The 24,095-nt window shown below is 39.3% G+C and overlaps 1 protein-coding gene across 1 annotated transcript in view; it reads left to right on the top strand.

The window, feature by feature from the left end:
- The window catches only part of SYNPR (synaptoporin), a 307,158-nt gene that overhangs the window by 130,150 nt on the left and 152,913 nt on the right, over nt 1–24,095 (top strand). The gene's annotated exons all lie outside the window — the stretch shown is intronic.

The following is a 24,095-nucleotide window of genomic DNA, read 5'->3' as shown; positions in this document are numbered from 1 at the left end:
ACTAGTATAAGTTTTAAACAGGAATTTCTAAGTCTATGTTCTGCAAGTGTCCCTCTAATCAGCAAATAATAATGGTAAGAATCTTTGGATCTAGGCAATGCCCTTAAAGAATTGAAAGTATCAATGACCTTTAGCTGTAGCAAGTTGCAACATAGCTAATTTGAATCACTTTGCAATTCCATTAAAGGAAAATTTCGTCTCTGAAGGCTCTTTGGTCAATCTGTAATGGAAGTTGTGAAATGAAGCTTTGCGGTTTTAAAGGCCCTTTAAAGTTGCTTGAGTCACTAAGCCACACAGGTAACCCCCAAAAAGCAGTAGAAGGTTACAAGCAAGACACAGAGGTGTCTATGTACTCAACCCACTTATCTCTTAAGTGAACTAAAGCCAAATGTTTGGGATGTACACTTAACTTTACCGAGATTTTTCTGTTGAATCATTGAACATTACATTTCAGTTCATAAGGTAGTGGAAAGCTTGGCATTATAGTGTATTTCATTCTATTTTATAGGAGTATGTTTATGTGTAGCCACAAATCCATGTCCATACATAGGATAGATATCAAACATGCCTAAGGCACAAATGTTATCACTATGCCTAATCTTTCCACCCAAAAATCAATCTGGAAAGTCTGCGCAGATTTTAGGCCCATAAGCCACTGAGTATCAATGGTGTGTTTGGTTTAATGGAGTCTTAAGAGGTTGTATTCATTTCTAATTTCGTCTTAAAGGACAACATTTATGTGCCTGCATATTCTTTCCCCTTTATCTAGAATTACTCTACATGAATCCTAAAAAGAATCAGTGCCTCAGTGGTTTCCCACCTGTCAAACAAACTCTTATTTTTTGACACCTTGTGAGAAGAATCACAGCTTGTACCTTGAAGGCTCTGTAAAATAATCAGACAATATAAGTAATAGTAAATCTGCCATGTGTATCAGCACAGGCTAGGGGCTTCCCTGTCTTAGCCTCAAAATGGCTATGACTATGAAAACTGAAGTAGGACTAGACAAACCCTAATAACCTTTATAGTTCAGAATCTGTGCGATCAGGTACTTAAAGCTAAAAATACGTCCCAGGCACATTATTCCTGCCCTGATCACCCTCATAGGCTAGAGGAATGTGGTGCAGGGAAGGACGCTAAACTGAGTCTTGTGGTCCCAGGGCCACCCAGAAGTTGAGAACTGGCAGCACTCAGCTTATCAGGTCTCAGGCCTGCTTCGTTTAGCCCATATAATGTTCAATGGTTTTTTGGTTTTGTTTTGTTTTGTTTTTAAGATTTTATTTATTTATTTGACAGAGAGACAGTGAGAGAGGGAACACAAGCAGGGGGAGTGGGAGAGGGAGAAGCAGGCCTCCAGCGGAGCAGGGAGCCTGATGCGGGGCTTGATCCCAGAACCCTGGGGTCATGACCTGAGCCGAAGGCAGACGCTTAACGACTGAGCCACCCAGGCGCCCCTTGTTTTGTTTTTTTTAATAATTTGCCACTGTTTAAGAGTCAGAAAAATCCATATTAAAATTTGGATTGTCAGATTTTCTTGCAAGATTGAAAGATCTAGCAACCTTGGTCTCCACATTTCCTGATTGGAATGTTATCTGGAGCCCAGTTGCAGCTGCCCTCTTTAAATGCATCAGGGAGGGCGCCTGGGTGGCTCAGTCGTTAAGCGTCTGCCTTGGGCCTAGGTCATGATCCCAGGGTTCTGGGATCGAGTCCTGCATCAGGCTCCCCGCTCAGCGGGGAGTCCGCTTCTCCCTCTGCCTCTGCCTGCCGCTCTGCCTACTTGTGCTCTCTCTATCTCTCTGTCAAATACATAAAATCTTTTTAAAATAAATAAATAAAATAAATGTGTCAGGGAGGTTAGAGAGTATCTATATCTTGAACACCACACCGACTATGGAAGGTGACTTTTCAGGAAAGGCATGTGAAACTCTAATATGAGGGATCACAATGAGCTCTACTTTCTCAACAGAATAGAGAGGATATCATTGTAAACATCAGTTTATGAACGATGTCAGGAGTAGGTTCATTTTCTTTGTTAAAGCATCTACTTGTTGAGATGCCAATTTCTTCACATTAAAACTTTCATAGGGAAATAGCTATAATAATTTGCATAAAATTTTAAGACCTTATCTACCTAGGAATAACTCCAATAAAGAAAGTGAAAGATCTTTCTGGAAGAAAAAATGCAAAATGTTATTAAGACATCTAAAAGAAGACAAGGTAAATTAGATATAGTATGCTCATGGGTAAGAAGACTCAGTATTGTGAAGATATAAGTTTTTGCCCAATTAGTCTATAAATTCAGTGCAATTCTAATGTTAAAAATGCATCAAAATTTTTAAGGTAAATTTATTTTTAACTTTAAAGGAGTAAAATCCAAGAAAGGCCAAGGTAATTCTGGAAAAGAAGACAAAAAAGGAGAAAATATCATAAATGTCCTATGAAGCTTATTGTAAAGATATTATAATTAAAACACCATGGCAGTTTCAGTAATGATCAAATATACCAATGCATCTGAATAGATACATAGGGGAATTGCAAATCAGTGAAGTAAGGATGAATTATTTTATCTGTAAAGTTAAGAACAGTGGTTTCTTTATAGAAAAAATCATTGTATTTCTACCTCCTTATATAGAAAAATAAACCCCAAAAGGAGTAAAGGTATAAGTGTGAAAAACAAAACTCTAAAAGTATGATTAAAAAATAGGAAAATATCTTTATAATCTCAAGTCTTAAAACAAGTAATAGAAGCAAACATTTTTTTAAAAAATAAATTACTTAGGCTTTATTAAAATTAAAATTTTTATATGACAAAGGATATTTTAAACAATGTTAAAAGACAATAGTCAACAAGGAAAAGACATTTCCCTTGCCTAATAATAGGCAAAAAACTTATATTCAGAATATATAAAGAATTACAAATCAGTGAGGAAAAAAACCACAAATAACCCAATATAAAAATGGCAGAAGATACTAAGAGGCAATTTGTTGAAGAGGACAGCCAAGTAGACAGTAAAAGGTAAAAAGGTAATCAATCTTACTAATAATCAGGAAGATTCAAATTAAAATAAGAGAAATGAAAATATATGTCCACACAGACTTGCAGTTTTATTTGTGATTGCCAAAAAACTGAAAACCACCCAAATGTCCATTAACAGGTGAATGTATAGACAAAATGTGGTATATCCATATACTGAGTAGAAACTAAGTATTGATACACAATATGAGTGAATCTAAAAAATTATTAAGCCAAGTGAAAAAATCCAGACCCCCCCCCAAAAAAGAGTATCTACTGTATGATACCATTTATTTTTAAAAATATAGAAAATAAAAACTAACCTAGGGTGAAAGAAAGCAGATGAATTGTTGCCGGGCATATTGCTGTTTATTGCTGCATGAGAAATGATAATAAGCACAGAGGCCTGAAATAACACACATTTATTATCCCACAGTTTCCATGGGGAAGCATGAAGCTGGGTTATCTGCTCAGGCTGAAATCATGCTGCAAACTCTTCTGAGGCTCTGGAGGGTCTTTCAAGCTCTCTGGTTGTTGGCAGAATTCAGCTCCTTGCAGCTGTAAGATTGAGGCCCTGCAGTCCACAGGCACCTGTCATTCTCTACTACATGGCCCTCTCCACAACACTGCATTAGGTTCTTCAAGGCCAACAGGAGAGCTTGACTGTGGCTTCTTTCTCTGACCTTTAGAACCTCTTTTAAAGGACTCACATGATTAGATCAGACCCACTGGGATGACCTCCTTCTTGATTAACTTAAGCAAGTTAATCAACTTGATTAGAGACCTGTGAGTCAACTGATTAGGGACCTTAATTACATTTGCAAACTCTCTTCACCTTTGCCACAATGTAACCTAATCAGGAGTGCTGTCCTATCCTATATACAGGTCCCATTCACATTCAAGGTCAGAAGATTACATAGGGGGTGGGGAAACCTCAGAGCCATCTTAGAATTTTGTTTACCACACCTGTGTTCAGAAGCTGAGAGAGATGAATTACAAAGAGGAACGAGGAAACTATTGGAAGGGATGGAAATATTCAGTATCTTGATTGTAGTGTTAGTTTCATGGGTATATGCATCCTCTCAAAATTTATCAAATCATCCCCATTAAATATGTGTAGCTTATTATTTGTCAGTTATGACTCAGTAAAGTTGTAAGTTAAATAAAAAAAAAAACTTCATCCATCTGATTGGCAAATTATTGAAAGTCTAAATGTAATAAGTGGAAGCAATGGTGTGACATAATGGAAACATGCACATAATGCTGGGGTGAGGGTGTGTAAACTGGAAGGAATTTGGTCAGACCTAGAAAATCTATGAATATGGCCATAGTTTAAGATCCAAGAATGCCACTGCTAGATATATACTGTTGAGAAATTCACCCACCTTCACCAAGAATAAACACAAAGATGTTCATTGTACATTGTTGCAATAACAAAAATAAAAAACAACTTTATCACCTGAAAAATAGATAAGCATAACGCATTCATAAAATAAAACACCATGGAGGAGTTTAAAAATGAATGAACTAAGTCTGTATATATCAACCAGGTTTCAAGTATCTAATGTGTCTAAAGAAAGCAAGTTGCAGAATAATTGTTCATTATGATAAGATCTATATAATAGAAATATAAAATATTGCTGCATGCTATTTATTGACAAATACATCTAATAAATGAATGTAAAAACATGGATGAGAAAGATACAAATTTTGGGGTCAAAGGGAATGAAACTGGGCTCCTGGTTGGCTCAGTTGGTTAAGTGTCTGTCTTTGGCTCAGTCATGATCCCAGGGTCCTGGGATCAAGCCCCACAGCGGGCTCCTTGCTCAGTGGGGAACCTGCTTCTCCCTCTTCCTCTGCCTGCCACTCCCCCGCTTGTGCTCTCTCACTCTCTCTCTCTCTGTCAAATAAATAAATAACATTTTTAGAAAAAAAAAAAAAGGGAATGAAACTGAGGAGCGGTGTAAAGGGGACCTCAGTTTCATCACTTACTTTTTTTATTTAAAAAATTCTGAAGCAAATAGGAAAACATGAGGGTTTCTTAATTCTAGGTGGAGGGTATTGAGTGAATCTTTTTGTTTTGTTTTTAAATTACCACCCATAACCCCTGTCTCACCATGAGAAAAACATCAGAGAAATCCAAACAGGGATAGTGTATCTATAAAGCACTTGACCAGTTTTCCTCAACAAGGTCATGAAAAAATGAGGAAAATCTGAGAAACCATCACCGTCTAAAGTTGTCTATGGAGTCACAATGACTAAATTAATGTGGTCTCCTGAGTGGGGTTCTAGAACAGATAAAGAACATTAGGTTAAAAATTAAGGAACTAGGTATGAAGCATGCACTTAGTGTATCTATCAGTATGGGGTCCTCAGTTGTGGCAAATGTATCCCCAGTAATATCAACAATAGAGAAAACTAAGTGCAAGGTATAAAGAAACTCTGATATTCTTCCAACTTCTCTGTAAATCTAAAACTATTCTAAAACAAAACGTTATTTAAAAAATAAGTATCCCCTACAGCACCAGGGAAACAGCTTTGAGCGTGGAGGGAGGTATAGAGAAATGCTGCTTTGATGGCAGGTGAGTCGACATTGAAATCTTGGCCCTACCCACCCACTGGCCTTGTTGCCAGTCATATACCAATGTCCAGCTTTCACTTCCTCTTTTGCAAAATGTGAACAATCTCCACTTTATAGAATCATCTAGGCATTAAATGAGACAATGTGTAGGCATTTAGCACGTAATAAGGGCTCAATAACAATTATCACTCTGATTTTATTATAATTGCTACATTATTGTTACCTCAGATGTGTTTGTATTAGGTAAAAAAAAGAAAGCATAGAATCCAGAGTCCATATTTATTAAAAAACAAACAAACAAACAAACAAAACAAGCTTGAGTTGTCTGAGTTTAATATACCAGTGTTTCAAGAACAGGTTTGTAATCACTCTATTAACAAACATTTAAAAAAAGTGGACACGGAGCTAATAGTCCCTTTGACAATATGGGGCATTTTGGAGAGTGGAGGCATATTAGTAAGTTATACTGGACATTATGCTTAGGCTGGAGAATTTTCTCTTCCACTCTTCATAAGTCCAAACCCAAATCTCATTATACTACTCTCTATTCAATGAGAAGAGGGAATACAAAGGAAAAAGTGTGTATATAATGACGGTTGTCTGCCTCCATCAGCCAAATTAATAGAGGGGAACAAAGAGAAAGGAAGACCCCTATGTGTAAATTCTTAGCACAATAATCCTTACTAGGATTGTGCCTGATCCTAGTCACATTAGCTCTTCCTCTTGGGGAGGAGGAAAGGAAAGGGCAGAATCTGCCCACCTCTCTCCACAGTTTATCTGTAAAATGAAATCTTGCGCTGTCAATGAAAAATCCCATTTTCACAGGATAGTGTGTGGGATGGGGAAAATGCTTATGGTATAATCATCAGGCAGAAAAGGCAAGATTAAAACATACTTATAGAGGAATCCACATTTTGGTTTTAAAAAAAGAGCCAATATTCATTTGCATAGGGAAAAGACTGGAAGGATATACTCTCCACCAAAGGAATGGTCATCTGAATGGTGGGATTCAGAAACTTTATTCTTTATACTTTTCTGAATTTCTCAGACAATAATTTAGATATGATTTTAAAGAGAATGAAAGGGAATAGGTAAAAGTTAACTTATTATTAAGGGTATATGCACTAGGAATCATTAAAGGCAAATATGAAGGTAGCTTATAGTCCTAACAGAGGGCTCCTCATGTAAGTATTGACTCAAGGTACTCCTCTGCCAATAATGGTATTAGAACACCATGTCTGAGCTCTCACTATTTCAAGCACTCTGTAGAGAGTATTTTACTTTATCCTTATAGCCACCTCACAAAGATCTAGCCTCTTTTACCAAGTTGCTATAGGCTTTGGAATCAGCCTGCCTCGATTCAAATCCGGGCTTTATCCCATACCACCTGTGTGACCCAGGCAAGTTATTTAACCTCTCTGAGCCTCAGTTTCTGCATCTGTAAATTAGAGATAATAATAGTACTTAAAATGTGGAGTTATTATAGGTAATAAATGAAATAATAGAAACAAAGTCCTTAAATATCTTGGCATATGGTGAATGTTCAATGTCCTATATGTGTTGTAATTACACTGTTATACAAATAAAGATGTTAAGGTTTAGAAAACCTGAGTTATTTTCCAAGGTCACATACCTGTGGTGGGAAGCATTCAAACCCTTGTCTTCTCAAACATCAAGCTTTTAATCATTATACCAGGGATTACTGTCACTACTAAGCTACATGAAGCTTAAGACTTTACAGACAAGTGATTCATGCTGGAATTTTTCTTTTTGTCTCAGTAAGTAATTTTATTGCTTTGTGCTTGAATTCAACTTTCAAATTAAAGTAATTTTCAAATAACTCTAAAATCCTATCAAGCTTTCCAAGTCTACCAAAATAAATTTGCTTGTTGAGCTATCTATCTTGATAGCTCCATTTTTTCTTTTTTTTAAGAAATCATATAACAGAATAGTATCTTCACAAACTTCAGATTTGGAAGACCAAAAAATTCTCGTGCTATTCGTTTGAAAGAATGAGTTATATAGAGTGGTAAGTTCTGTACCTAAAAAATGTATTACAAAGCCCCAAGGAGACAATAAAATTTAAAAGAACCTGTTACCTTGACTTGATTTACTGCTTTTTTTGAAAGCTAACACTGAGCTGTATATTAATATATAAGATAAACCCTTTCTTGGTATATTTCAACTTGTCAGAAAGTCAGTTACTTTGGTTAGAGTTCAGAGGATGTGTTCTCAGTGAAGAATAAAACATGTATTCACATTAATCATTTCCCTAGAGTATAAAGTATGTATTAACTAGGATGAGGCAGAAGCTGGCCTTTGGAAGAAAAGTAAACACTTAGAACAAGCGTCTCAGTGGATTTCTGTCCTTTGATGAACTTGGGATAACCCTCCTAGTTGTAAGCCATGTGAAACCTTGGCTCAGAAATCCCATGGCCTGAGTTCTGGTCTCAGCTCAGCCATTGATTGACTCCCTGGGGAGCTTTGGCTTCTTATTTAATCCTTTTTTTTTTATCTTCATCTCCCACTTGAAAAATGACAAGTGGGTGGATAATTAAAGCAGTTGTCCCCCAAACTGGCTGTGCATCAGAATCTCCTGGGAGAAATCTCAAAACATACAGATTCTTGGGTCTTCCTCCAGATTTACTAGAACAGAATCTCTGGCTGTGTGGCTTCAGAATCTGCATATTAAACAAGTTCGTTAGCTCATTCGCATGTAGCCCACTTAGTTCTCGCCATGCACTGATATTTGGTAACCAGCAGAATAATGATTTCTGCTTTACAAGGTCCAGGTCAGTTCTACTGCTATAGGACCCTGATTCTTTTACGCTTTTTACTTGAAGAAATGGAAACTGAGTAAAAACACAATTACCTCTAGCCACTGGTTTCTTTACCTCCATTGTTGTCTGTCTGCTTATTTATTCCTTTATTTATTTAAGATTTTATTTATTTATTTGAGAGAGAGAGAGAGAGAAAAAGAGTGTGAGCAAGAGAGCACAAGCAGGGGGAGCAGCAGAGGGAAAGGGAGAAGCAGACTCCCCACTGAGCAGGGATGCAGGGCTCAGTCTCAGGACCCTGAAACCATGACCCAGGCTGAAGGCAGCTGCTTCACTGACTGAGCCACCCAGGTGTCCCTGTCTGCTTATTTATATTTATCTTCTGATATTGTGCTATCACAAGAAATATATATTTGGTCTTCATCCCCAATTCCTTGTACAGAGCTCCTAAGATCTTGTAACTTCCCGGGTAATTCAGGTGATAGGAATGCCTTACAGAGAGCTCCTAAATCCCTTGGAATTTTCTGGGTGATAGGAGGAATTTCCTGGGTGATATCTTTTGTTCTAATGAGGCAATTCTTGGCAGACCTCTAGACAGCTTTAGGATGGAAGCTGGTTGCCAGAAAGACCAGACTTTAATTGGAAGCTTGGAACTTTTAGCCCCCCCTCCCCTCCTCCCCCTGCCAAACCTCCAGGGAGTGGAGAGTGGCCAGAGATTGAGTTAATAATCCATCATGCCTACATGATGAGACCTCTATGAAAACCTCTAAAAGATAGGGTTCAGGGAGCTTCTGGGTTTGTGAATGCATCCATGTGCTGGAAGGGTCGCGTACTCCAATTCTACAGGGACAGATGCTCCTGTGCTCAGGACCCTTCCAGACCTTACCCTAGGTGCTTGTTCATCTGGCTCTTCCTTGGTCTCCTTTATACTATCTTTATAATAAGCCAGTAACAGTGTTTCCCTGAGTTCTGTGAGCCATTATAGTAAATTAGAAGACCAATAACCTGTGTTCATTGCATTGCATAATTGCCTCTCCTAAGTAACTGTAGATTATTTAAATATCTGACAATAGAACATTTAAATTAGTTATTATATATCCACTGTATGACATATTAGATAGCCATTTAAAAACATGATTTATAACATAATTACCATTAGGTCAACTAAATGCATGCATATTGTATAAGCTATTGTTGCATAGCAAACCACATAAAACTCAGGGCTTAAAACAATAGACATTTATTATTTCTCATTAGTTTCTGGATAAACAGACTTGCTGATGATCAGCTGGGCTTGGTCTTGTGTCCCAAGTCAGCTGTCAAGCTGGCCAGATACATACTGGTCTAGAGTGACTTCACTGATATGTTTAATGGTCAGTTGGCTGTTGGCTGGGCAAAGGGGGCGGCTAGACCATGCGTCTTTTCAGTGTCATTCAACAAGCTATTCCAGGCTTATTGTCATGCTTGCTTGGAAAAGTTTTAAGAAAGACATTGGAAACTGCAAAGCAATTTAAGACCTAGACTCAGAACAGGTTCAGCTTCACTTCTGCCACATTCTACTGGTCAAAGGAAGTGATAAGGAGAACCCACATTCAAGGATTGCAGACATAGTTCTATTACTTGCACAAGAAGAGCTGCAAAGACACACTGAATGAGTGTGGATACAGGAAAAGGAATAAGGGGATCAATTTTGTAATCAGTGTACCACATATGTAAACAAGAACTGGAAGGCATATAAAAATGAAAAAAAAAGGGGTGCCTGGGTGGCTCAGTCGTTAAGCATCTGCTTTCAGCTCAGGTCATGGTCCCAGGGTCCTGGGATTGAGCCCCACATCAGGCTCCCTGCTTGGCGGGAAGCCTGCTTCTCTCTCTCCCACTCCCCCTGCTTGTGTTCCCTCTCTCGCTGTGTCTCTTTCTGTCAAATAAATAAAATCTTAAAAAAAAAAAACAAAAAACCTGATGTGTTGGCAAGTTAGGGCTGAGGCTGTTTCTTTTTCCTGTATATCTTTATTGTTTCATGTAGGTAGCTATAACATTGTCAGTGCAATAAACAATGACTGAAAACAAAAAAACAAGGGAGCCATGGTAAGAATAAGATCAACAACTCCATTACTCACTATACTGAGAGAATTGTGTCAATAATTTGCATATCATAAACCCATATAGCCTTCTGTCCTGTAGTGCAAGCAGGTGGGTGGCAATGAAAAGATCCTCACATTTCCAAAGCTAAGTAGTTCTCTAAGATATATCTAATAGCGTTGAATCTCAAGTGGAATCTCAATTATTCTTAGCATTTCTGCATACTCTGCATATTATCAGGGCTGGCACCTTCTCAGGGCTATAACATGTTAGCAATCTCTGGAATCCATAGGGAACACTTCTTTCTTAATAGCCATGATTTCTGATAATTGAAATTTGCCCATTTAAGAACCAAAATTTTAGGTGTTTTTTTTAAAAGATTGTAAATAATTTGGGGGCGCCTGGGTGGCTCAGTCGTTAAGCGTCTGCCTTCAGCTCAGGTCATAATCCCAGGGTCCTGGGATCGAGCCCCGCATTGGGCTCCCTTCTCCGTGGGAAGCCTGCTTCTCCCTCTCCCACTCCCCCTGCTTGTGTTCCCTCTCTCGCTGTGTCTCTCTCTGTCAAATAAATAAATAAAATCTTTTAAAAAAAAAATGGTTGTAACTAATTTGAATAGAAGTTTTTCTTTCAAAGTATAAGTTGTTCATGTCCTTGTGTTTTAAAAGAGTTGATAGAAAACATTTTAACAGTTTTTGGCATACTGGGGTTTTTTTGTTTTTGTTTTTTTGTGTGTGTGGTTTTTTTTTTTTTTTTTTTTGCCATAATGAAATGACATTCTCAGAGCCCGTGGAGCAAAGCAGGGTTTCTTTGCCCTTACATAAAATATTCTGAGAATGCTATACTTTCAAGTTCTCCTTTATTTATTTCTGTGTTCTCTCTTGCTCCCAGGGGCTTCAATCATGCCTGTATCTGACAGTTTGTTCCATTTTACTTGGCTTCTTCCAATATGCTTTCATCTTAGAAAAAAACAAATTTATTAGGATTATTTGTAAAGTAAAAGTAATTAAGCTCTGAGTAAGGGCCAGGGGGCCTCTAATATGAGCAAGGTACTAAATTTTTAGCATATAGAAACTTGGTGATTTGTCCTTTGGCTGATTATTTCCTGGTTCAAGACAGACAAGAGCCAGATTATTGGGAGTCTAAAGCCTTGGTGTATAGTTAGGTGTTGAGGAGGTAAGGTTATGAGTGACCTGAATGGATAAACAAAATAAATACCTTCTAGATGGGCTGACTGTGCTCAGGAAATTAGGCTAATATTACTTAACCCAACTTTGTCAAAGGTTAGTTTGCCAAAAATAATTTGAACTTTTTCAAAGCATTGACTTAGTTTTACATTATATTTTAAGGTGTGAGGTGAGTTTGTTCATTCATTCCACACCTTCATTTATTCACTCCTGCACTGAGGATGCACATATGCACACATAGACACATATAATGCTAGATATATGTACTCACTCAGGGTCTTAATAAATCTTCACAATAAACCTGAATGAAGACATATATACTTGAAAAAAAAAAAAGTTGCTTATGTAAAGGATGTGGTTGGCAATAAGGACTAGCAGAAAGTATGTGTACTTTGCTGTCTGAGAGACTTGGGTTCAAATCTTGATTTCATCACATATTAGCTAGGTTTTTGCTTAGTGCCACTTTTCTGAAAATGGGCTAATTCCTGCCTTGCAGTATTGTTGGAAGAATAAAATAAAAGAACATAAGTAGGGACATCTGACTGGCTCAGCTGGAAGAGTAGGCAACTCTTGATCTTGGGATCATGAATTAGAGCCTCACATTGGATGTAGAGATTACTTAAATTAAAAAAAAAATTTTGTTTAAATAACATAAGTGCCTCACACAGTGCCTATAAAAGAGTAAGTGACCCAAAAATGTCACCATCTTTCTTTTTTTCCTATTCACAGAGGGATGACAAATGAGCTTGGTTTTGAAGGATGGGTAGGAGTTCACAAACCAAATAACAAAACCCCAACAGGGAAAGAGTCCTTTCAACAAGAACAACAACAACAACAACAACAGCAGCAACATTTGGATATTTATTTCTGAAAATGGAGCATGATTCATGAAGCTGCCTAGCAAAGCCAACAATACTTCTCTTTTTCTTTCTCTGTCTTCAGAAATGTTAGGTCACTGACCTAGTGGATTTGTCAATTTACCTGTACCACCTCACTAATAAAACACATTTGAGCAAACATTGCAATCAAACGGTGATGTAGCATTTATGAAAAACAGAGAGGAAAATGCTAGAAATCAATAACACTGAATGAAATAACAGAATTTTGAAAATGCACAAGAGGGAACAAGATATCCCTTCCATAGCCACAGCCATACCCCAGGGTCTGAAGGTAAATCATATGTAAGCTTGAAATCTCTTTATTTAGAAATGGTCTACCCGTCCAATCAATAGGCATTTATTAAGCACCTATCACTTGCAAAATCTTGGTTTAAGAGGGGAGACAAACATGAAGATGGCTAACTATGACCCAGGAAGAAGGAAATAAGGTCTATAAATGAGAAAAAACTAAAAAGAATAGCAGTGGTAATTTCCTTGGCCTTTGAAGGACAAGTAGGGTCATGGTTATCCAAGAAGAAAAATGAGGGCATTCTGTTGCAGGGAACAGCATAAGCAAAGGGGCAGAGGCATTAAAGAAAATGGCTGGAAAGAACAGCTTAGTCTGTTACCTAAATCACCAAGCCCATTAAAAACAAAACAAACACAAAGAAAAAATTCATGCAGACCAAGTAGAGCCAGAACCAATACAATCTGTCTGTGGAACCCTCATAAAAAAGTCATTGTTTCCTTTTTTTCCATCCCTACTTGTAAGCCTTTCAAAGGTACCGGTAGGCATTACAACAGTCACTGCCAAGGTCTTGCCATGTGCACGTGGCACTCAGTGCTCTCACACAGAACCTCAGCATCCCCCTGCAGGAACTGGATCCTCCTCAGCCTGAGGGCTTTAGGCCATCAAGCAGGATAAGCAGGAAATGCAGGGGGAGGAGATTTAATGCTTGTGGGGGCCGATAAGGAAAGACTCAGAGGCTAGGAGCACCAGCTTCCTGAACCTTGTGGTTACTGTTCATTAATGCATTACCTTTGCTTCCCTATTCGCTTTCCTGAAATCACCTTCCAAGTAAACTACTTGCACTTATATCCTTGTGTCAGGAGGAATCTTGCAGGACAGAGCAACCAAGATAGCATTGCTTAAGGCGACTAGTGCTACACGGGGACGCAGAGTTGATAAACTGACATAGAGAGGGAGGGCTGGTTTGAGGCAAGAGAGTAGAAGCCAAGCTGATTCTAGGAAATGGTTCAGGGAGCACTTCTGTTGGTCTTTGGACTTTGAGCTTTTAGTTTGTTGTATTTTAAGGAGGATAAATGAGTTAATTCATATGAAATGTTTCGACAAGAGCCTGCCGCATAGTTATCAACCATGGTTGTTACTGTTATTACTTAGATAGTGCTTTTCTCCTCTTGTTTGTGTGCGTGAGCACGGCTTACTCAAAGAGAAGACCCCAGACATGAAAGAGGTATAAGGAGAGCTTATGTGAGGGCTCATTAAGCACACTTCCACCCCCATGGAACAGATTCCAGAAGGCAGCCTTTCTCCACTTAGGTGAGACTCCTCTTCCTACTCAGAGCCTTTGCTGAATATGGTACTCGTCTTGTGTGACAAGCTATAGTGGTCTTGTTGACTATAACTCTATCCAAGTGCCTCGAGCACTGTGCGGAGGTGCCCTCACACCTGTGCGTTGGCAAGCTCACACTGGCAAGAGGTAGTTGGGGACCCTCCTGACAATTGATTGAGGAAGTCTGAGTTTGGAATTGGTAATTCATGGTTTTTATAAGCTGCCCAGGTGATAAAGATGTGCAGGCAAGTGTGAGAACCATAGTGCTACGTAGCTTCGATCCCCCAGATCCATATCCCAGAGCATTGTGAGCATCGTCATGTTATAACAGGGACTTCTTTTTTTTTTTCTGCACAGAATTCAGGCTGACTCTCCTCCTCCTACAACTAATGTCAGAACAAGCTGTGTTATAGCCCCTTCCAGGGAGTTTCTGTCTCCACACTTTTCAGAGAGATGAGAGGAAAAGAGCTGCTCTTGGAGTTAAGTGACATTCTGGAAATATCAGAATGTCCTGTTCTTCAGATTCACTCTCTTAATTTGTATCATTTAACAACTTGGGGATGGTTTGAGAAGGAACTAACATTTTAAGGAAGATATTGGTAAGGCATTCTATTTTAAAAATAGATGCACAGCTGAAGAAGAAAACGGGTTTCTCTCTGTGTGAGTGCACATGGCATTTTGAACTGTTCTAAGCAGGCCTGCAGTAATAAATAATCAACTATCAGAAGCAGAATAGTTGCCTCTTATGTTTGTGGAGGGAGAAACTGAGCACAGCAGCTAACAGGAGCTCCCTTTGGTATTGCCAATTTCAGTTCTCAAAGTACTTCCACAGGAACTGTCCCTGTTGGCATCACAGCTGACCTGTGAGATTGACAAGGCTGCAGCATCTCTCCTTGTAGCCCTGAAGCCAGGCGTTAGGGAAAATTACAAAGAATGCAGAAGCATCCTCCAGATAGGAGGGATTTGTTGTTGTTGCTGTTAGTGAAATTACAGGAGATTTTATTGGCCAAATGAATCTTATTGGTTAACAAATACTTATTTGCTTTAAGCCAAATGGCCAAATCCTGTATCATAGGAATCCAGAGACATTTCTGGCATAGTACATACTCAGGCAAAAGAAAGAGGTTTTTCAAAGATTTCATAAGCCCCCAAATTAAATAATGCCCCCAAATTAAAATAATGCCCCAGGTCCCTTTGACCAGCTCCATTCTCTCACTGCACAGCATCATAACCATACACATCCCTAAGTTTGGGGCTGAGGTTGAGAACAGAGTGGGGAGAATGCTTTCGGATAGAATCATAACCAAATAGACCATGACCAGCATCCATGGAGCTAGTGCAAAAACACTCAAATGTTATAAATTCCACATATTGTAAACTACATGGAGGGAGACAGACTTTCATTCTCTTTCCTACCTGTGCCCTATTTTATTTATTAAGAGCTGTAATTTGGTCTTGGTTTTGGAGGCATGCTGGTTTAACAGAGGGATTTTAACTTAATTTGTTGAGAAGGAAAGGAAAACCAGAAAGCCATTTTGCAAGCATTTGATTCTTAAATCTATCTTGCGTTAGCAGGGAGAGAGAATGCATGTCACTTATGTTGTTATAATTACCAGCAGGCTTCCTTCTGTGTGCTATTTATGTAACTCAGCATTATCATTCCCATTTCACAGGTGAAGAAATCGAAGTTTAGAAAGGCTAAAAGGGTCACACAAGTGTACACAGTCAGCTATGACACCTCCCTTCAGAGGGAAATCATTAGTGAAAAACTCACGCAGCTCTTAATCTAATTTACTACTCACTTCTCAGTGTACTGGGCAAGATTATTGAAAATGGTCTTTGTGTTTTTCTTCTCTTGCTCTTATTAGAGAACTAACAAGATCCATGCAAAAAAATGGACCTCAGGGATTCTTTCTGATATGAAGTTTTAATCCTTAATCATAGCAACAACTACTCATCTTGTGGTTCCACGCCAGGCTTTAAGAAATATGTGTCAGGAACAGTCAAACTTGTAAGCCATCTATTTATTGATAGAGCTCTCTCTATTATAAAAAATGATAGGAAGAAAACAGAGAGCTGTGTCTTTGCTCTTTCCAACTAGAATTATGAATATGGGTTTAAACAAGTTTATCCATTGTTTCTTCTTTTTTAATTACTTAGCAAAGACATATTTAGTCCCTACTATGTGCAAAACAATATTGGGCTATGCAAGATGGAAGGAAGAATGATTGTACGGTCCAGAGGTTTATGGTGGGACCACTTTTAACCCCCTGCCCCAGAACAACAGGTGTAATCATCAGAAATTATGCAATTCAAATGCATCATTGCCTTTGCTTTCCAGTGAGTACAAGCTCAGTCAGAGAGGTGATGTTCAGCTGCCCACCTTGTATATGCTAAACCCATTAACAAGGCTAGTGATATGGAGATTTACAATCAGGACTTTTGAGTCAGACAACCCAGCTTCAAACCCTAGCTCTAACACTTTTTAGCTGTGCAGACTAGGGCAAGTTCTTGAACTGCACTAACCCTTAGCTTCCTCATTTGTAAAATGAAGATAACAATAGATTCTGGAAGGGTTGAATGATAATCATATGAGACAGTGCATGAACAGAGCTTAGGCTAATAGCCAGGAATAAATATTAGCATCATTATTTGTATCAGAAAGATTCACTGCAGGAAATGACAATTGCCAGATTTCTCCATTAGGTCAGTGGTTCTCCATGCTTTCTTGTTTAAGATGTAAAATTTTTGCTCAAGTGCAGTCATGTACAGAAGCCTGGGATATAGAAGAGCAAAGAGTGGAGTGGTTTGAAGCAGAGAAGATAGAGCCCCCTGCACCATCTTCTATCTCCACTGTGTGCCAAGGAGCATCTCCACAGCTTTCTTGGCATTCAGCTTAAAAGTATGATATTAAAGATTATCCTTATATATTGTAATAGTGTTGTATCGTGACAGATGGTAGCTACACTTGTGGTGAGCATAGCATAACATATAGAGAGGAGTTGAATCACTGTATTGTATACCTGAAACTAATGTAACATTGTATGTCAACTATCCTCAAGTTAAAAAAATATTTTTTAAAAGTAGGCTTTATACCCAGTGTGGAGCTTGAACTCACAACTCTGAGATTAAGAGTCCCATGCTCTACTGACCGAGTCAGCCAGGCGCCCCTAAAAATTGTTTTAAAGATTATCTTTATACTTATATTGTGAGCTGAGATGTTTTGGTCATTGAATGTGCCATCTATATTCTAGTACATACAAGAATTTCATCCAAATATTTATTTTATGGTTATATTTAACATTTTAAAAATTGTGAGACTAGGGGTACCTGGGTGGCTCAGTCAGTTAAGCGTCTCCCTTGGCTCAGGTCATGATCCCAGGGTTCTGAGATCCAGCCGGGCATGTGGCTTCCTGCTCAGTGGGGAGCTTGCTTCTCCCTCTGCCCCTCCCCCTGCTCACGCTCTCTCCCGCTGGCTCTCTCTCTCTCTCTCAAATAAATAAATAAAAATCTTTAAAAAAAAATAAAAATAAATAAAAATGTGAGACCAGGGCAATATGTTCATGCTTTTCCTTTATAATTAGGAAATGCATCATAGAAATTCAGAATTATTCATTCAATAATTCCACAAATATGTATTAAGCATTATTTATACACCAGGCCCTGGTAGGATCTTCCTTATGCAGAAAAATCAGAAAGATCCAAAGTTCATTTCAGACAGGAACCATGTTTAACTTTTTCATGACCAAATCCGCAGAACTTGGCACATGCCTGACATGTAGCCCATACTCCATAAACAGTTGTTGAACTGAAATTTTTAGGCTAATGAATGATTGCCCTCTCACTTTAGGACATTAACAGAGTTTCTGTAGATTTCAGAATTGTTCTTCCCTATTGAGAACATGAGCCTCCAGGGAGGCTTTAACTGTGATATGTAAAACCCTAGTCCCCTTCTCTCCAGAGACATATTCTTTCTGGGATATTGAGGGAATTTCTAATGGGACTAAGCCCCTCCATTGGCTTGGAAAATTTAATTAGAGCAAGAATGAATGCAGAGGATTACCCAGTACATAATAAATCTGGAGTCATTGCTGAGGCCCTGGAGATCATGGATGGATATCCAGGAATCCATAAACTGTCCTCCACCAAGTATTGAAAAGATGCAGCTCTCCACATACCTGCTCTATAGGCTGAGTAGATTGACCAGTGTACTATGAATATTCAGAAATACCAACTCTCAAAACCAATTTTCAACAAATATTTATTTGCTTTAAGCCATATGCCTCAATGTCATTTCTATATTCCCTCATATTCAAGGAAGGAAAATCTGCTAAATCTTTCTCAACAGGGCATGGGCTTTCCTTTCCTTTCCAAAACATGATAAGCTCTTTAGAGGAGAAATGGAAGAGCTATGCATCATGTCTATAAAGCAAACAGAAGCTGGCAAAGATGATCACTATCAGGATTATAACTATCATCGCTATTATTATATGTCAAATGTTTGCTATGTACTGAGCAGTCTGTATGTATTAGTTTACAAGTACGCAATTTTATAGGCGAGGGCATGGGACAAGACTACATGAATGGTAAGGGACAGAACTGGAACTCAAATCCACCTGTTTGTATAGTCAGGTTCCAGGTGAGTCAAATTGACTCATTGAGAAGAGTTTTTTAAAAAGAGGTGAATTGGGGCGCCTGGGTGGCTCAGTTGGTTAAGCGACTGCCTTCGGCTCAGGTCATGATCCTGGAGTCCCTGGATCGAGTCCCGCATCGGGCTCCCTGCTGTCAGCAGGGAGTCTGCTTCTCCCTCTGACCCTCCCCCCTCTCATGTACTCGCTCTCTCTCATTCTCTCTCTCAAATAAATAAATAAAAAATCTTTAAAAAAAATAAAAATTAAAATTAAAAAATTAAAAAAAAATAAAAAGAGGTGAATTAAAAAGACTTGGGCAGTGTTTAAATAAAGCAAAAAGTGATGGTGCATGTACTGTACCTAGTAAGTAACAGAGGGGAGCTGTTACCAACCCAGGCCTGAAGTGTCAACTGCAGGGAGAGAGAGACACACAGAGAAAAACTATATGGAGAAGGCAACTACACAGCACCTGTAGCCTTTGCCAGAAGGGTATACCTAATCAGGGACCCATCAGGAGGGATCAAGAGAGTAAATACCCAGACCACAGTTTCCTCCCACTCTCTGATCTGATTATACTTCCCACTGGCTGCACCTCCCATTGGGATGACGTGGGGAAAGGTTGCTCATTGATGTGGTCATTTAGGTCAGCCTGCTGGGACACAGAGTGGGCAGGAAAGGGGATCTAGAAGGAGAAACAGAAGCTGACCAGCACAATGCCTTCCTTAACCATGCATATTCTGTCCCTAGATGATTCTGTCCATCCCTCATTACACACATCATCTTTGCTTGGCTGCTCTGTGCCAGATACTTTGCTCTGGGCTGAGAATTTGGAGATGAGTAAGATACTATCCTCCCTTCGAAGAGCTTAGACTCATGGTCTTCAGAAAATGGGTCTTAAACATGTTTGATTTGCTATTTTAACTACCATTTTGTCTCCTTTTTCCTCCTGGGTGGGACTACATTTCCAACCAAATATCCTAACACTCCTCGAATCTTGTCCCACTATATTTCTTAGCTTCCCCTGTTTCCACAAACTTCTCCTCTATGTTCAGCTTCTTTTAGCCAGCCTTGAATTCTAGTGAGGAAAGTTAATGACCTAATAAATAAATATGTTCAAGTGATACTGATTTTGTCTCGTTAGATATTTGAAAAGGAAAAGACACAGAGTTGGCAAAAGTACTCTTTCTCTTACAAGGGAAATAAAAGACAAGAGGTTTAGACAGTTCTGCCCTGACTCCATATACCTGTTTACATTAGAATAAATTGCATTTTATCCCTGGTAGGAGTTGTGCTCAGTCAGAGCAGGAAAAGCACCATTAAAGATGTCAAGGTTGTTCCGTAAGTGGATTGATTGTAAATGCTCTCATTGCTATAGCTTGAAAGAGTTGAAATTTTTTGGAAGCAAAATGGAAGAACCTTAGCTAACTCCCTTGGTCTTTTATTAGTATGGCCAGAGTAGTCTTCTTGTCTTTCATTACCTCCCTTCCCCCACAGCAAAGGAGAGATCCTCATGGTGCTGGAATTTTCCTCTCCATGTTTGCTAAATGCATAGAAAGCTAGGTCTCCCACTGTCTAACCCCTGAGCAGGCAGGCCTGAGAGGACTCCTAATGAGAGGCCAGATGTTTAGCTGTAAGGGAGAGGAACTGTTACATACACCAGAAGGTATGTCCACCAAAGGAGAGACAAGCTTTCCGGTTCAAAGAAAAAAAAAATTTTGTTTGAAGTTATCTGAAGGCCATGTGCAGTTGAAAGCTCAGAATTAAAGATTGGACCATATTGGAAATTAGCATTGCTAATGAGATTTTCAGAGACTCACAGATTATTTTAATCTACTTAACCTTCTCTACAAATACTCAACTTAGAAAACACTGTACTTCTATTTTTAATAGTCTAATAATGGATAAATGTTATTTTTTAAGGCAGTAGCAACGATGTTAATATCACTTTTCAAACAAGAACAATCAAATAATGGCATATGGGTTTATTTTTGTCAGTTCCAATGGCATGTTAGAGAGTGGTAGCCAACTGTCTGAACTGCTTAATGAATTGGAAGGTAAGGACAGTCTCAGTGGCTAGCTGACAGGACTAGTTCTTCTCTAAAGACAAATGCACAGTTGAGTATCAAAATACCAGCTTCTCTGTATGGGCCTAGGTGAACTGAACCCTGGGAACCCAAGTTTCTATAAAACATCTGATCAGTGTGGTTCACAATAGGAGCCCTCCACTATCTTTAGCATGACCTCCACTTAAATCAACATGATGCTGAAATCTGCAGCCTTTCAGGAGTGTTCCCTGAATGAGGAAGTAAAAACAGTCTTTGTCCATTAATATGAATGAATCAATCACCCTTGTTCACCTGCTCTGTTTTTCAAGGCTAAGCTTCTTTTATAAACTTAGATTTCCTTGCCTCTGTCTCAAGCCTAATTTGTTCTCGTGTTGATTTTTTCATTTATTCATACATTTGTTTATCCAACAAATATCAGTTGAACACCTGCTATGTTAAATGCCAAGGATATAGTGTTGAGCCAAACAAGTTTCTTACTTTCATAGAGTTTATCACCTGGTGAAGAAAGATAATCAATAAAACAATAAATAAACAGGGGCAATAAGAAGTACCCAAAAAACCACATCTCACACACACATACCAATGAAAATTAAAGAAAAAAAAAAAAAGGATAATGAAAGGGCGTAGCTGGGAAGAGAGAGATTTTTTTTAGGGTAGGTGGTCAGGGAAGAAGGACCCTCTACAGAACAGAGTATAGGTAAGAAGTGAATGTCAGAGGAAGAGACAGTAGGCAAAGATCTAAGGAGAGAATGTTCTGGTGGAAGGAATAACAAGGACAAAGGCATAGAAGGCCAGTGTGGCTGAAGAATAGATAGAGAGAGGGTTGGAATTAGATGCAAAACAAAAAGGAGCCAGGACACAAAAGGCTTTGTAGCCACAGTAAAGAATTTCAGTTTTACTTTAAGCCTACTGGATAGCTATTGAAATTTTTATCAGATGAGTGATATGATTTAATTTATACTTTCAATAGCTCAATCTGGATAATACACAGAGAATGATTTATAAGGATAAGAGTAAAAGGATGACCTGTTGGGGGTCTGTTGCATTGGTTCAGGTGAGAGATCATTGGTGGTAGGGCAGTAGCAAAGAAGTTGTAGAGAATGTTAACACTTTATTTGGCCCGAAATATGAGGCCGAAAAAGGTAACTCAACCATCAGATTTGAATTGAATGTTTAGTCTTAGACCCTTATCTAGTCAAAGTGGACCCAGGAAGGCCTTTAGAGATCATTCAGTGGAAACCCTTCAAACATGAGAAAAACTAAAGCATGGACATTTTAGGGGACACACAGGGTCATTGAGCAGACCGCTAGCAATCCCAAGACTAAGCCTCATGCGTCCTATCACCCAGGGTGTTAAGTAAGGTGGCCAAGTTCATACGAAATCAGCAGAGCCTGGGCATGGGATTTGTCAGCTCAGTAAACCTTCTGTCTACACCAGGGTTCCTGGTCTCTACACTGCGAGAAGAGCGGTGGAGTTATTTCAGGGTCCGTGTATCCATATGTGGATTACTCATACTCTGTAGGCTAAATAAATAAAAGTGTAGGTACCATCATGTAGTACTGGAAGGAGTAGTTAACAGCTTGGAGTCTGGCATCTGACTAGGTTCAAGTCTTGGCTTTATCAAGTATTGACTATGTACCTTTAAATAGGTTGCTTAACTCTGGGTCTTGATTTCCTCTCTGGTAAACTGGAATGAAAATAGTAGCTCTCCCTAGTTTTTGTGATGCCCACTTAAGGTAATCCATTTATACTAAGAAAAAAAAGGAAAGAAGGAAGGAAATCACTTAGTAGAGTATCTGGCACAGAACAAATATTCAAGAAATGTTTGCTATTATTATGTGGAAGACAAAACTTTTCTTTCTTTTACTTGAAATGGGGATCTTAATATTCAAAAGGGCTGAGACTGACTCACTCTCCACCCTGAGAAAACTATTAAGTGTCGTTCTCCCCTCTGGGTGTGTGGCTAGAACAGTGACTTCCTCAGCTCTGCTCTAACACCGCTCACCAAGCAGCTACAGCATGGGGATGTTACTCCTTCACTCAGTTTTTCATTAATTTATTCAACAGATGTTTACTGGGTGTGAACTTAAATGCCTGGCAGTTCTTAGCCTTTTCTGTTCTGCTTCGACTGTGTTCATTTGCTTAATTTACTCCCCTGAGTAATTTCCATCACTGAAATGCAGTGATTTTTCAATTGGCAGATGAGGGGTGGTGGCAGAGAGAGTAAGGGGGCATAAAGTTCCTATCAGAATTTCAAAGGGACCATGGAGTGTGCACAATTTGAAGCATTCATGAGTGCCCCGAAGGCTTGTGTGTAAGGAACAATTGGATCAAAGCTGGAGGAGAAAGGCAGCTGGAGGATCCTTATCCCAGGTTGTCTGTGTGTGGTGTGGGTTGGGAAGCACTGCCCTAGCCATCTTTCGTTTGTTCCCCACACCTCTCCAGTGACAGCACTGTGTGGTGTTAGCATGCCCATTTTACAGAAGACCAAGGCTCAGAGATCTTAAGGGACTTCCCAGGTCACTTGGCTAGGAAGTGGAGGCTCAGGACTAGACCCTGGGTTGCCTGGCTCCTCATCATGTTTTGCTTGTCTGTTTGTCTGTTTGGTCCTACAACCTCCCACAGGACCTGCCACCTTTCCCTGCCCACTGAGTTGTTACTCTGTGTATGGAGAAGGAAGAAAGGGAGTCTGGGAGGTGGTGGTGATAATGATGATGGGATGCAGTGTGGTGATGGTATGTGTGTGTGTGTGTGAGTGAGAGAGAGACAGAGACAGAGGGGTGGGGGAACCCAAAGGAAGACTCTGGACAAATTCTGAATTATTATCTACCAATAAAAAAACATGGCCAGTCAAGGTGAGTTTGGGTCTGGCCATCACCAACTGCACAAAAGATAAAGCAGAGACACCTGAGCCAACCTAACATTATTCCTGTACTGAGTGGGGTCCCGAAGTGGGGAACGGGAAGGGAAGAGGCCTAGAGGTCTCTTGGGCCATTGCTGTGGTACAGGCCATGGAGAGAAATCACCCTCAGGAAGCCTGTGTGAGGAGAGCATGGAAGCTGCGGGCAGCCTCTTCATGAATTTGGTGCCAATTCCCCCCAAAACATGTTGCCTCAGCATGCCATGATTTTGGCCCCTTGAACTAGCCAAGCTCATCTCCTTCCTGCAGAAGCCCGTTCGTAGGAAAAGCAGACCCAGGTCATGTTTAAACCTCTGAAGCCTTTTCAGTTTTATGATTTTGCAGAAGGCTTTAAGTAACACTCCTGCGACAAATGGACACCCAAATTGTAATTTGTTCCTTCCTTCCCCAG

The sequence above is a fragment of the Halichoerus grypus genome, chromosome 1, assembly GCF_964656455.1.
Source record: "Halichoerus grypus chromosome 1, mHalGry1.hap1.1, whole genome shotgun sequence".
NCBI lineage: Eukaryota > Metazoa > Chordata > Mammalia > Carnivora > Phocidae > Halichoerus > Halichoerus grypus.
Note: the sequence above shows the minus strand (reverse complement) of the source record. Positions and strands in the feature narration are given on the sequence as shown.